We start from the raw sequence: 14,525 nt of genomic DNA on the forward strand, positions 1-14,525 counted from the left end.
TTTATTACCTTCACAGATGCTGCTGACTATCTGAGTCCCTCCAGCACTCCGTGTCAGTTGCTCAAGGTTTCCAACATCTGCAGAATCCCTTGTGTCCAGTTCTGGTATCTTCTCATTATATTTATTCTTGGTGAGAGAGTGTTGTCAGAAACACCAGCATTTTATCCTAGAACTGAGGTGGTTGACCTAGAGTTGGTCTAACGATTATTAGTCAGGAGAGAGTTTGCAATAGTCTTGTGACAGAGTCTGGATCACATTTACTTAATTCAATTTAAATTCCTTAGCAGCATCAGTGGGATTTGAACTATGTCTCTGGTCTGGTAGCTACCAAGCCAGTAACTTAACCACTGTGCTACCGTGGTTCGGTGCCAGTAAGTCTTTGTACGTCCTTGTTATCTGGTGCTCAGCCCTCTACCCGTTCCTCCAGGACAAGCCGATGAACCCAGGAGTTCAATTGCGATCCTAATGAATTTTCGGGGCTTGTGAAGGAGATTGGCATTGTTGACTGTTGGAAATTGGACTCAGGACCCTGGCCTCTAGCAGGCATTCCCTGCCATCCCCAAGCAGGGGCGCCACTTTCACCCTACCTTCCAAACCTACAGCATCTACGGTCGACTGATTGGAACATGAGTGATAGAACGCGGGAGAGGCCTTTCGGCCCGTCGATACCTGCTTCAATATTCAACACCACCATGGCTGACCTCTGACCTCTGTACCATGTTCCTGAACGTAACCCCTTCATTCCATGAATATGGCAATCTCTGCCCTGAATACCCTCAGCCTGTCCTTGGGAAAGGGCAACTCCTTCTGGGGGAAAGAGGTTTCCCCTCATCCCTGCGCTAGTTGGCTGACCCCTGACTCTAAGATTGTCACTCCTGATTCTGGACACACCCATCCAAAGGACACGACATTCCTGCATCTATACAATCAGGATTTTCATTTGTCTGAGCTCACAAGCCCCGTCCGTCTGTCGATCGATTGAGATACAGCACGGAATAGGTCCTTCGAACCGCACCACCAACAATTCCTGGCCTAATCACAGGACAATTTACAATGACCTCCTAACCAGTACACGCTTGGACTATGAGAGGAAGAAACCCGCACAGTCACGGGGAGAACATACAAACTCCTTACAGGCAGTGGCACAAATTGCTTAAGCTCACCTTATTTAAAGTCAAGTTCAGGTTTATTATCATCTGCACAAGCACCTGCGTGCACAGGTGTGCAAAACTAACTTACATCAGCATCACTGACACATGCGGTACTGCGTGAAAGTCATATCAATATATATCTCTATGGTGACCGAGTCTTCTGCATAGTACTGCGACTTTATGTATTGCACTGTTCTGCTGCTGCCAAAAAAATAAATTTCATGACATACGTGAGTGGGTCTCTACTGCGGACTGAGAGTGGGAAGTGGGCAGGGAGAGGGGAATCATGGTTGGGAAAAGGGGAGAGAGTGGGAAGCACAGGAGAAGCATTCTGTAATGATCAATAAACCAATTGTTTGGAATCAAATGACCTTGTCTGGTGTCTCAGGGCTGGGTGTGTCTGCACTGTGTTAACCTCCTGCCCCTGGCTCTCCTTCTCTGCCACCTGTCCCTCACCCCTCCTACGATGCTGTGTCCTTTGATCATGCCAGATCTTAGGACAAATACAGCAGTGTGCATAAGTCTTAGGCACCCTGGCTGTGTGTGCGTGTCTAAGACTTTTACACAGTACGACAGCATCCTACAAGCAAGGAAGTTAGTTAGACACCACCTGTTACTACTCTGCGCTCAGGGCAGCAATGAAGGTCCTTCATCTCTGTTTATAAGTGAACATCAGCATAACTATATAGAATTTTTACAAGAAGTCCATTTTAATGCAAAGTAGTCACACTGCTGCTAAACTGTAGCGACTAAGGATGTGTCTGTTGGTTGAACCAGGTGGTGTGGGACTTCAAGCCTCTGTGCCTCCTGTCTGATGGGAACTGTGAGAGGATGGTGTGGTTCGAATGGTGGGTTTTGATGATGGATGTTGCCTTCTCGAGGCAGAACCTCCTGTGGAAACGACCGATGGTGGGGAGGGATGTATTGGCTGAGTCCATCGGCCTCTGCAGCTTCTTGAGTTCCTGAACATTCGAGTTTCCGTAACAGAGCATTCTAACAGTCTGTTTCACTGTCTGTATGAGGCGAGGTGCGGGGGCTACTGCACAGGATCGAAGTCAGCTGCAGGAGGTTGTAAACTTAGTCAGCTCCATCATATGCTCTAGCCTCCCTAGCATCCAGGACATCTTCAAGGCAGCATCCATCATTAAGAACCTCCACCACCGAGGCCTTGCCTTCTTCTCATTGTTGCCATTAGGAAGGAGATGCAGGAGCCTAAAGGCACACACGACGATTCAAAAACAGCTTCTTCCCCTCTGAATGGACCTTGAACCCATAAACACTACCTCACAACTTCTTATTCCAATTTCTGCACTAATTATTTAATTTAGTATATTTTAATTTACATATATACACACACACACACACACACTTTTTTTCTCCATTTATCATGTATTGCATTGTACTGCTGCCACAAAGTAATCAAATTTCACACCATATGCTGGTGATAATAAATCTGATTTTAACTCTTATTCTCAGACCGTGATGCAGTCAGGATTCTTTCAACAGTGTTTAGGTGACCAGTCAAAACTCTTTAAGCTTTTAATTAAAGAGGGCCGTGCACCTTCCATGCAATTGGCTCTATGTGCTGAGCCGAAGACAGGTCACCCAATATGTAAATGCCCAGGAATTTAAAGCTGCTGACCCTCTCCACCGATGATCTCCATTCCCCCCAATGTGGGCTAGTGCCTCCTTCATCTTCCTGACGTTGTACTGCCGTTGAGCGGGAGATTGATGTGTCTGGTCTCAGCCTCGCTGCTGACTCCTCACCACCTGTGATTCATCCAGCATCATTCGCAAACTTACAGATGGCGTTGGAGCTTACCTTAGCCACACCATCACACAGTCACAGAACACTGCAGCACAGAAACGGGCCTATCTAGTGTGTGACAAACTGTTACTATGCCTCGACCCATTGTTCGACACCAGGACCATAACCCTCCATACTCCTCCTATCCACATACCTATCCAAGTTTCTCTTAAACGTTGAAATGGAACCCAGCAATATTTGTAAACATTCCTCAGTATTCTTTCAATCTTATTGACATCTCTCCTGTAGGTAGGTGACCAGAGCTGCACACCGTACTCCAAATTAGGCCTCACATAACATCCGTCTCAACTCCTGCACTCAACACTTATGGAGGACAACGGGCAGAAGCTCTCTTAACAACCCTATCTACCCGTGACACCAGTTTCAAGGGTTTATGGATCTGCATTGCCAGATCCCCCTGTTCTACTGGATGCTCACTGTGCAAGTTCTACCCTGGTTTGCCCTACTGAAGTGCAACACTTCACACTTGTCTGCATTAACTGTCACCTGCCATTTTCCAGCTGCGAGCTTTGACGGCCTCCTCGCTGTCCACCACATCCCCAAACTCGGTGTCACATGCGTACAGAGAAAGCCAAGAGAACTTTCACCACGCTTACTGCGAGGATGAACTTCCTCAGGCAGGCTGACCAGTACACCGTGTCTCTCCCGGTGAAAGGGGTAGAGTGTACCGTGGGGAAAAAGACCCTGACCACAAACCCCACCTAACAGATAGGTCTTCCCTCAGCCTCCAAGTTTACCCAACTTTTCCTGACAGCTTGTACTCTCTAAGCCTTGCAGAATCCTGGTGGACAACGTCTGCAGCCTCTCCACATCCTTCCTGTAGTGTGGTGGCCAAAACGACAGCCAATTTGGTCAGCTGCGCACAGTTCTGGTCTCCCTACCTGAGGAAAGACATACTGGCTTTGGAGGTGGCGTAGTGGAAGTTGCTTCTGGAGATGAGTGGGTTACCCCGAGTTGAGTCGGGCGGGACTACACTCGCTGGAATTCAGAAGACCGAGAGGGAATCTTGTACAAAAAATGGGCTCCTGTATATCGGTGATGGGGAGACTGCTCTGCTGTCCACCAGAAAGAGCGGGATCTCCCGGTGGCCGCTCATTTCAATCCTACCTGTCATTCCCGTTCCAACATGTCGGTCCGTGGCCTCCTCGACTGCCACAGCGAGGTGGACTCAGGTTGGAGGAACAACACCTCATATTCCGTCTGGGTGGCCTCCAACCTGATGGCATGAACATCGATTTCTTGAATTTCCAGTAGATTTCCACCCACCCACCTCCCCCCACTTTCCCTCTCTCACCTCATCTCCCTACCTGCCCATCACCTCTCTCTGGAGTTCCTCCCCCTTCCCTTTCTTCCACGGTCTTCTGTCCTCTCCTATCAGATCTCTCCTTCTCCAGCCCTTTATCTCTCACCAGTCATTACTCTTTACTTCACCCCTCTGCCTCTCCCGGTTTCACCTCTCACGGTGTCCTTCTTCCTCCTCTTCCCTCACCTTCTTACTCTAACTTCTCCCTTTCCTTCCCATCCTCCATGAAGAGTTTCAGCCCAAAACGTCGACTCTTTTCCTGCTGAGTGTTCCTCCAGCATTTTGTGCTAGTTCCTTTGGATTTTCAGCATTTGCAGATTTTCTCATGTTTATAAAGGGATGTACACAAGAGAGACGGGATAGTTATCAGACGGGACAGTTATCAGATGGGACAGTTCTCGTCTGCTATCAGACGGGACAGTTCTCATCTGCTATCAGACGGGACAGTAATCAGACAGGACAGTTCTCATCTGCTATCAGACGGGACAGTTCTCATCTGCTATCAGACGGGACAGTTATCAGATGGGACAGTTCTCGTCTGCTATCAGATGGGACAGTTCTCATCTGCTATCAGACGGGATAGTTATCAGATGGGACAGTTCTCGTCTGCTGTCAGACGGGATAGTTATCAGACGGGACAGTTCTCGTCTGCTATCAGACGGGACAGTTCTCGTCTGCTATCAGACTGGATAGTTATCAGATGGGACAGTTCTCGTCTGCTATCAGATGGGACAGTTCTCGTCTGCTATCAGACGGGACAGTTCTCGTCTGCTATCAGACGGGACAGTTCTCGTCTGCTATCAGACGGGACAGTTCTCGTCTGCTATCAGACGGGACAGTTCTCGTCTGCTATCAGACGGGACAGTTCTCTGCTATAAGATGGGATAGTTATCAGATGGGACAGTTCTCGTCTGCTATCAGACGGGACAGTTATCAGACGGGACAGTTCTCGTCTGCTATCAGACGGGACAGTTCTCGTCTGCTATCAGACAGGACAGTTATCAGACGGGACAGTTCTCGTTTGCTATCAGACGGGAATGAGGGCACAGTCTCAATATTCAGGGCAATAGGCTTAGGACAGACATGAGGAGGTTCTGTTTTCCCCAGAGAGCAGGGAATCAGTGGAATTCTCTGCACAGACAAACAGTAGAGGCAAACTCAGATATATTTAAGACACAATGAGGTAGATAGTTTTTGCTTTGCAGGGGAACTGAGTGTTTATGGGGAAAGGTGGAGTTGAGTCCGCAGTCAGATCGGACACGTGCTCGCTGAATGGTGGAGCAGGCTTAATGGGCCAGATGGCTGAATCCTGCTCCTCTCACTCATGAATCGAACTCTTGCACTCAGTGGGTGCAGACCAACACGGCCTCGGGACAGCCGCAACAGCGAAGGTATGGTCCTTTGCGGATCGCGGATTTGTTAAGAAGGCATGGAACAGATGCAGGAGTCCGTGACCCAGTTCATCCCCAAAAGATGCCTTACAGGGCAGCTCGTAGACAAACACACACAAACACAAACAAATGCTGCTGAAAGACCCCCTTTGGTCTGCCCGAAACTTGTTCAGGCCGCCCCCAACAGCGACGAAGGACCTGAAGTTTAATCGATTTAAGCACCAGGCCAGATTGAAAAGTCAGGGTGTCCCTCGCCTCTGCTCCTGACGAGTTGTCAGGAGTTGCTCCTGCTCCTCTGCTCCTTCTCCCCATAACTGTTGATACCCTCACTATCAACTTCCTTCCAAAAATACCCAATAACATGGCCTCCACAGCCGCCTGTGGCAATGAATTCCACAGATTCATCACCTTCCGGCCAAAGAAATTCCTCCTCATCTCAGTTCTAAAGGGATGTCCTTCTATTCTGAGGCTGTGTCCTTTGGTCCGAGACTCCCCCACTACAGGAAACATCCTCTCCATGTCCACTTTATCTAGTCCTTTCAATATTCAGTCAGTTTCAGAGTTCAACGTAATTTTATCATCAAAGTACATATATGCCACATAAATCTACAGAATAATAACCATACCAAAAGACCACCCCCTCATCCTTCTAAAATCCAGCGAGTGCAGGCCCAGAAGCATCAAACTCTCCTCATACATTAACCCTTTCATTCCCAGGATTATTCTCATGGATCTCCACTGGACCCTCCCCAATAGCAGCACATCAATCCTTAGATATGAAGGTAAAACAGGTCAGGGAGTGATGCAAAGGCAGCAAGAGAGAGGTGGAAAGAGACCGTCTTTAGGGAATTGAACCAAATTCAAGGCCTTTAATAAGTCCATTGCTTGATACGTGGCTGGTTTCTGCTTGAATCTGGCACTGCATGAGCCGAGCCCTTGTTCTCATAACTGTGGACCAGGTACACCTAATACCTAACCCTAACCCCAATCAGTCTCATCACATGTCTGAAAATCCAGGACACAGACAAAGTCCTCATTCTGAAAGATAAAATGCTCTTTGGGAAGACAAAGCCCGTGGAATAACAAGCTGTGAACCTCAGGACAAAGCCCAGTGTGGAACTTAGGGCAGGTGCAACGTGAGATCATTGCACATCTCACAACCCAGACGCTGAATCAAGGCTGTGCTTGTTACACGAGCCGCTCACTACGCGGTCGGCTGACTCGGCCCTGGCACCTGATCAGACAGCTCAAAGGAAGTGGGGCAGGCTCCTGGCCCGACTCCCAGGAGCCATCATTCACAGCTCAACCTTCCGATCCACCGGTTCTGAGTCGATGCTCTCCCCACAGCCCTATATCAGTCCCCAAACTAATCCCACTGCTCCACTCTCTCCCCACACCCCTATATCAGTCCCCAAACTAATCCCACTGTCCCACTCTCTCCCCACAGACCTGTATCAGTCCCCAAACTAATCCCACTGTCCCACTCTCTCCTCACAGCCCTATATCAGTCCCCAAACTAATCCCACTGCTCCACTCTCTCCCCACACCCCTATATCAGTCCTCAAACTAATCCCACTGTCCCACTCTCTCCCCACAGACCTGTATCAGTCCCCAAACTAATCCTACTGTCCCACCCTCTCCCCACAGCTCTGTGTCAGTCCCCAAACTAATCCCACTGTCCCACCCTCTCACCACAGCCATGTATCACTCCCCAAACTAATCCCACTGTCCCACTCTCTCCCCACAGACCTGTATCAGTCCCCAAACTAATCCCACTGTCCCACTCTCTCCCCACAGACCTGTATCAGTCCCCAAACTAATCCCACTGTCCCACTCTCTCCCCACAGACCTGTATCAGTCCCCAAACTAATCCCACTGTCCCACTCTCTCCCCACAGACCTGTATCAGACCCCTAACTAATCCCACTGTACCACTCTTTCCCACAGACCTGTATCAATCCCCACACTAATCCCACAGTCCCACTCTCTCCCCACAGACCTGTATCAATCCCCAAACTAATCCCACTGTCCCACTCTCTCCCCACAGACCTGTATCAGTCCCCAAACTAATCCCACTGTCCCACTCTCTCCCCACAGACCTGTAGCAGACCCCTAACTAATCCCACTGTACCACTCTTTCCCACAGACCTGTATCAATCCCCAAACTAATCCCACCGTCCCACTCTCTCCCCACAGACCTGTATCAATCCCCAAACTAATCCCACTGTCCCACTCTCTCCCCACAGACCTGTATCAGTCCCCAAACTAATCCCACTGTCCCACCCTCTCACCACAGCCATGTATCACTCCCCAAACTAATCCCACTGTCCCACTCTCTCCCCACAGACCAGTATGTCCCCAAACTAATCCCACTGTCCCACTCTCTCCCCACAGACCTGTATCAGTCCCCAAACTAATCCCACTGTCCCACTCTCTCCCCACAGACCTGCATCAGTCCCCAAACTAATCCCACTGTCCCACTCTCTCCCCACAGACCTGTATCAGTCACCAAACTAATCCCACTGTCCCACTCTCTCCCCACAGACCTGTATCAGTCCCCACACTAATCCCACTGTCCCACTCTCTCCCACAGACCTGTATTAGTCCCCAAACTAATCCCACTGTCCCACTCTCTCCCCACAGACCTGTATCAGCCCACAAACTAATCCCACCGTCCCACTCTCCCCACAGCCCTGTATCAGTCGCCAAACTAATCCCACTGTCCCACTCTCTCCCCACAGACCTGTATCAGTCCCCACACTAATCCCACTGTCCCACAATTTCCCACAGACCTGTATTAGTCCCCAAACTAATCCCACTGTCCCACTCTCTCCCCACAGCCCTATATCAGTCCCCAAACTAACCCCACTGTCCCACTCTCTCCCCACAGACCTGTATCAGTCCCCAAACTAATCCCACTGTTCCACTCTCTCCCCACAGACCTGTATCAGTCCCCAAACTAATCCCAGTCCCTCTCTCTCCCCACTCCCCACAGCTCTGTATTAGTCCCCAAGCTAATCCTACTGTCCCATTCTCTCCCCATAGACCTGTATCAGTCCCGAAACTAATCCCAGTGTCCCACTCTCTCCCCACAGCCCTGTATCAGTCCCAACACTAATCCCACTGTCCCAACCTCTCCCCACAGACCTGTATCAGTCCCCACACTAATCCCACTGTCCCACTCTCTCCCCACAGACCTGTATCAGTCCCAAAGCTCCTTCACCGTCTAACCACTAGCACTGTCCCACCTGACTAGCTGCTCGGTTGGTGAAGAGGTCATGCCATGAATATCCCTGTTTGAAGGCCGAGGGATTGAAACGACTCCTTATCCAATATATTTCACCAGAAGTTCACATTCCAGATTTTCCCAAGAAGCTTTTCTGCCACACTTGCTTGAGAAAGGATGAAGTGTTCAATAAAAGAATAAATAAGCTATGGGTATTTTTTTATTAATTTCCATTCAAGACTTGAATGGGATCCTTGTTCTCGGTTCCCTGCTACGGAGAACTTGTCTGGAGGTTAGAGAGCAGTCACAGATTCCCAAACAGAGACTTGTTTGTCTTTAAACTCCCTTCTCTGGAGAAATCAATTCACCCCTCACCCCAGACCAGCCCCTGACTGAAGGATTGTGAATTCTTCAGGAAAAATCAACTTCTAATGGATTTCCTGGAGTAACAGAATACTTTGAAATCATTTGAAGTTTAAAGAAAAATTTCATATCAAACACCAAACTAATCCCACTGTCCCACTCTCCACACAGACCTGTATCAGTCCCCAGACTAATCCCACTGTCCCACTCTCTCCCCACAGACCTGTATCAGTCCCCAAACTAATCCCACTGTCCCACTCTCTCCCCACAGACCTGTATCAGTCCCCAAACTAATCCCACTGTCCCACTCTCTCCCCATAGACCTGTATCAGTCCCCAAACTAATCCCACTGTCCCACTCTCTCCCCTCAGACCTGTATCAGTCCCCAAACTAATCCCACTGTCCCACTCTCTCCCCACAGACCTGTATCAGACCCCACACTAACCAATGTACTCTCAACCATGTCCCCAGTTTCAGGCTACAACTACCCATGTGTATGCAGTACGAGCCTCTGTAACTCTTCACGTGCAGCCATCTCGTGTGCTCTCATCTCACAGAGAATGTTTAACGACATGGTGGGTGTTAGCAAGACAGCTAGACACCAGTCTGCCATGTACCTGTCAGGCCTTGTATGGAAGACCCAACCTGGCAGAACCCATTGCACCACACACCACAGCACTGCCAAACATTCCACTGATCCTTCTGGAGGGCGTTCAAGAATATCCCGGGTGGCTTCTTTACACACTGTATCCTGCACTCCATGAGTTCTCACATTAATACTGTACCTTCAAACGATCTGTATGGGAAATAATATTTCATTGTGCATCTGCACATGTGACAATGAAACAACTGACATGCTACTTGGCAACGGATTTTCACTCGGGCTCCAAACATGTCCAGTACTCTCACCACATCAAGAAGTTGCATGTGGCATGTCTCTGTGATGTTCTGATCACACACTTTGAAAATTAAATAAGCATCATGCCAAGAGCAGGTTACGCACTAAAAGTTACCAACGCACACCCTCAGGGCTGGTATATCACGATTTGGGTAGAGTGAAGCTCCCTCCACACCGTCCCATCACACACTCCCAGGGTCAGACACAGAGTGAAGCTCCCTCCACACTGTCCCATCACACACTCCCAGGGTCAGACACAGTGAAGCTCCCTCTACACTGTCCCATCACACACTCCCAGGGTCAGACACAGAGTGAAGCTCCCTCCACACCGTCCCATCACACACTCCCAGGGTCAGACACAGAGTGAAGCTCCCTCTACACTGTCCCATCACACACTCCCAGGGTCAGACATAGAGTGAAGCTCCCTCTACACTGTCACATCACACACTCCCAGGGTCAGACACAGAGTGAAGCTCCCTCTACACTGTCCCATCACACACTCCCAGGGTCAGACACAGAGCGAAGCTCCCTCCACACTGTCCCATCATACACTCCCAGGGTCAGACAGAGTGAAGCTCCCTCTACACTGTCCCATCACACACTCCCAGGGTCAGACACAGAGTGAAGCTCCCTCCACACTGTCCCATCACACACTCCCAGGGTCAGACACAGAGTGAAGCTCCATCTACATCATCCCATCACACACTCCCAGGGTCAGACACAGAGTGAAGCTCCCTCCACACTGTCCCATCACACATTCCCGGGGTCAGACACAGAGTGAAGCTCCCTCCACACTGTCCCATCACACACTCCCAGGGTCAGACACAGTGAAGCTCCCTCCACACTGACCCATCACACACTCCCAGGATCAGACACAGAGTGAAGCTCCCTCCACACTGTCCCATCACACACTCCCAGGGTCAAACACAGAGTGAAGCTCCCTCCACACTGACCCATCACACACTCCCAGGATCAGACACAGAGTGAATCTCCCTCCACACTGACCCATCACACACTCCCAGGATCAGACACAGAGTGAAGCTCCCTCCACACTGTCCCATCACACACTCCTGGGGTCAGACACAGAGTGAAGCTCCCTCTACACTGTCCCATCACACACTCCCAGGGTCAGACACAGAGTGAAGCTCCCTCAACACTGTCCCATCACAGACTCCCAGGGTCAGATACAGAGTGAAGCTCCCTCTACACTGTCCCATCACACACTCCCAGGGTCAGACACAGAGTGAAGCTCCCTCCACACTGACCCATCACACACTCCCAGGATCAGACACAGAGTGAATCTCCCTCCACACTGACCCATCACACACTCCCAGGATCAGACACAGAGTGAAGCTCCCTCCACACTGTCCCATCACACACTCCTGGGGTCAGACACAGAGTGAAGCTCCCTCTACACTGTCCCATCACACACTCCCAGGGTCAGACACAGAGTGAAGCTCCCTCAACACTGTCCCATCACAGACTCCCAGGGTCAGATACAGAGTGAAGCTCCCTCTACACTGTCCCATCACACACTCCCAGGGTCAGACACAGAGTGAAGCTCCCTCCACACTGTCCCATCATACACTCCCAGGGTCAGACACAGAGTGAAGCTCCCTCTACACTGTCCCATCACACACTCCCAGGGTCAGACACAGAGTGTAGCTCCCTCCACACTGTCCCATCACACACTCCCAGGGTCAGACAGAGTGAAACTCCCTCCACACTGTCCCATCACACACTCCTGGGGTCAGACACAGAGTGAAGCTCCCTCCACACTGTCCCATCATACACTCCCAGGGTCAGACACAGAGTGAAGCTCCCTCCACACTGTCCCATCACACACTCCCAGGGTCAGACACAGAGTGAAGCTCCCTCTACACTGTCCCATCACACACTCCCAGGGTCACACACAGAGTGTAGCTCCCTCTACACTGTCCCATCACACACTCCCAGGGTCAGACACAGAGTGTAGCTCCCTCCACACTGTCCCATCACACACTCCCAGGGTCAGACACAGAGTGTAGCTCCCTCTACACTGTCCCATCACACACTCCCGGGGTCAGAGACAGAGTGAAGCTCCATCTACACTGTCCCATCACACACTCCCAGGGTCAGACAGAGTGAAACTCCCTCCACACTGTCCCATCACACACTCCCAGGGTCAGACACAGAGTGAAGCTGCCTCTACACTGTCCCATCACACACTCCCAGGGTCAGACACTGAATGAAGCTCCCTCTACACTGTCCCATCACACACTCCTGGGGTCAGACACAGAGTGAAGCTCCCTCCACACTGTCCCATCATACACTCCCAGGGTCAGACACAGAGTGAAGCTCCCTCCACACTGTCCCATCACACACTCCCAGGGTCAGACACAGAGTGAAGCTCCCTCTACACTGTCCCATCACACACTCCCAGGGTCACACACAGAGTGAAGCTCCCTCTACACTGTCCCATCACACACTCCCAGGGTCACACACAGAGTGAAGCTCCCTCCACACTGTCCCATCATACACTCCCAGGGTCAGACACAGAGTGAAGCTCCCTCCACACTGTCCCATCACACACTCACAGGGTCAGACACAGAGTGAAGCTCCCTCTACACCGTCCCATCACACACTCACAGGGTCAGACACAGAGTGAAACTCCCTCTACACTGTCCCATCACACACTCCCAGGGTCAGACACAGAGTGAAGCTCCCTCTACACCTTCCCATCACACACTCACAGGGTCAGACACAGAGTGAAGCTCCCTCTACACCGTCCCATCACACACTCACAGGGTCAGACACAGAGTGAAACTCCCTCTACACTGTCCCATCACACACTCCCAGGGTCAGACACAGAGTGAAGCTCCCTCTACACCTTCCCATCACACACTCCCAGGGTCAGACACAGAGTGAAGCTCCCTCCACTCTGTCCTATCACACACTCCCGGGGTCAGACACAGAGTGAAGCTCCCTCTACACCGTCCCATCACTCTCTCCCAGGGTCAGACACAGAGTGAAGCTCCCTCTACACCGTCCCATCACACACTCCCAGGGTCACACACAGAGTGAAGCTCCCTCTACACCGATCCATCACACACTCCCAGGGTCAGACACAGAGTGAAGCTCCCTCTACATCGTCCAATCACACACTCCCAGGGTCAGACACAGAGTGAAGCTCCCTCCACTCTGTCCCATCATACACTCCCAGGGTCAGACACAGAGTGATGCTCCCTCTACACTGTCCCATAACACACTCCCAGGGTCAGACACAGAGTAAAACTCCCTCTACATCGTCCAATCACACACTCCCAGGGTCAGACACAGAGTGAAGCTCCCTCCACTCTGTCCCATCATACACTCCCAGGGTCAGACACAGAGTGATGCTCCCTCTACACTTTCCCATCACACACTCCCAGGGTCAGACACAGAGTAAAACTCCCTCTACATCGTCCAATCACACACTCCCAGGGTCAGACACAGAGTGAAGCTCCCTCTACATCGTCCAATCACACACTCCCAGGGTCAGACACAGAGTGAAGCTCCCTCCACTCTGTCCCATCATACACTCCCAGGGTCAGACACAGAGTGATGCTCCCTCTACACTGTCCCATAACACACTCCCAGGGTCAGACACAGAGTGAAGCTCCCTCCACTCTGTCCCATCACACACTCCCAGGGTCAGACACAGAGTGAAGCTCCCTCTACACCAGGCATGGGCTAACTACGGCCTGCGGGCCATATGCGGCCCGTTAAGCTTTTTAATCCGTCCTGCAGAACTTGATGAAATTATATTAATAAACCTTGTTAACGTTTTTTTCCCCGCAATTCTGGCGTTTTCCCAATAGATGACGCACTCTATATACATTTGTGGCGACCCATTTCCTGGCACATCCGAATCGGCTCACAATTAGCCAGCGTTCCAGCTAAGGGAGATAGCCTGCGGGGATTTGCGAGCACAGAGCTTTGGAGCCTCTGCGCAGAGGGGCAGGTTGAAGGAGGCTTAAGAGTGATGCTGGGGATTTCGAATAAAGTATTTTTCTTCAACTGCAGTTACCGACTCCGTGTCATAATTTTAGCGCTGCATGTAGCACACCGCTACACATTGACCTTTGTTGAGGTGCAGCGCCACATTTGCGCTTTACTCTTTGTTCGGCTCGACCTATTTGTGTGAACAGGCGTTCAGCGTCATGAACATCAACAAAGCCAGCCACAGATCCAAGTTAACTGACCAACACCTCAGATCCATCCTGAGAATCGTCACAACAAAACTAAATCCAGACTTCGATGTGCTGGCTAAAAAGGGACACCAACAACACTGTTCCCACTGAAATTCAAAATAAGTTTCTTCATTGCGTTATGTAAAAAATGCATT

At 50.6% G+C, this 14,525-nt stretch overlaps 1 protein-coding gene across 2 annotated transcripts in view; it reads right to left on the reverse strand.

Annotated features, from left to right (window-relative positions):
- Positions 1-14,525, reverse strand: part of LOC132396930 (multifunctional procollagen lysine hydroxylase and glycosyltransferase LH3-like) — a 149,367-nt gene that overhangs the window by 113,439 nt on the left and 21,403 nt on the right. The window contains exon 3 of one of the 2 annotated variants that reach the window (XM_059975046.1): positions 9-4,195. The exons of the other annotated variant lie outside the window; for it this stretch is intronic. The gene's annotated coding sequence lies outside the window, so the exon portion shown is untranslated. The remainder of the gene's footprint in view (positions 1-8; positions 4,196-14,525) is intronic. 2 annotated transcript variants of the gene reach the window in all.

The sequence above is a fragment of the Hypanus sabinus genome, chromosome 7 (genome assembly GCF_030144855.1).
Source record: "Hypanus sabinus isolate sHypSab1 chromosome 7, sHypSab1.hap1, whole genome shotgun sequence".
NCBI classification, from domain to species: Eukaryota; Metazoa; Chordata; class Chondrichthyes; order Myliobatiformes; family Dasyatidae; genus Hypanus; species Hypanus sabinus.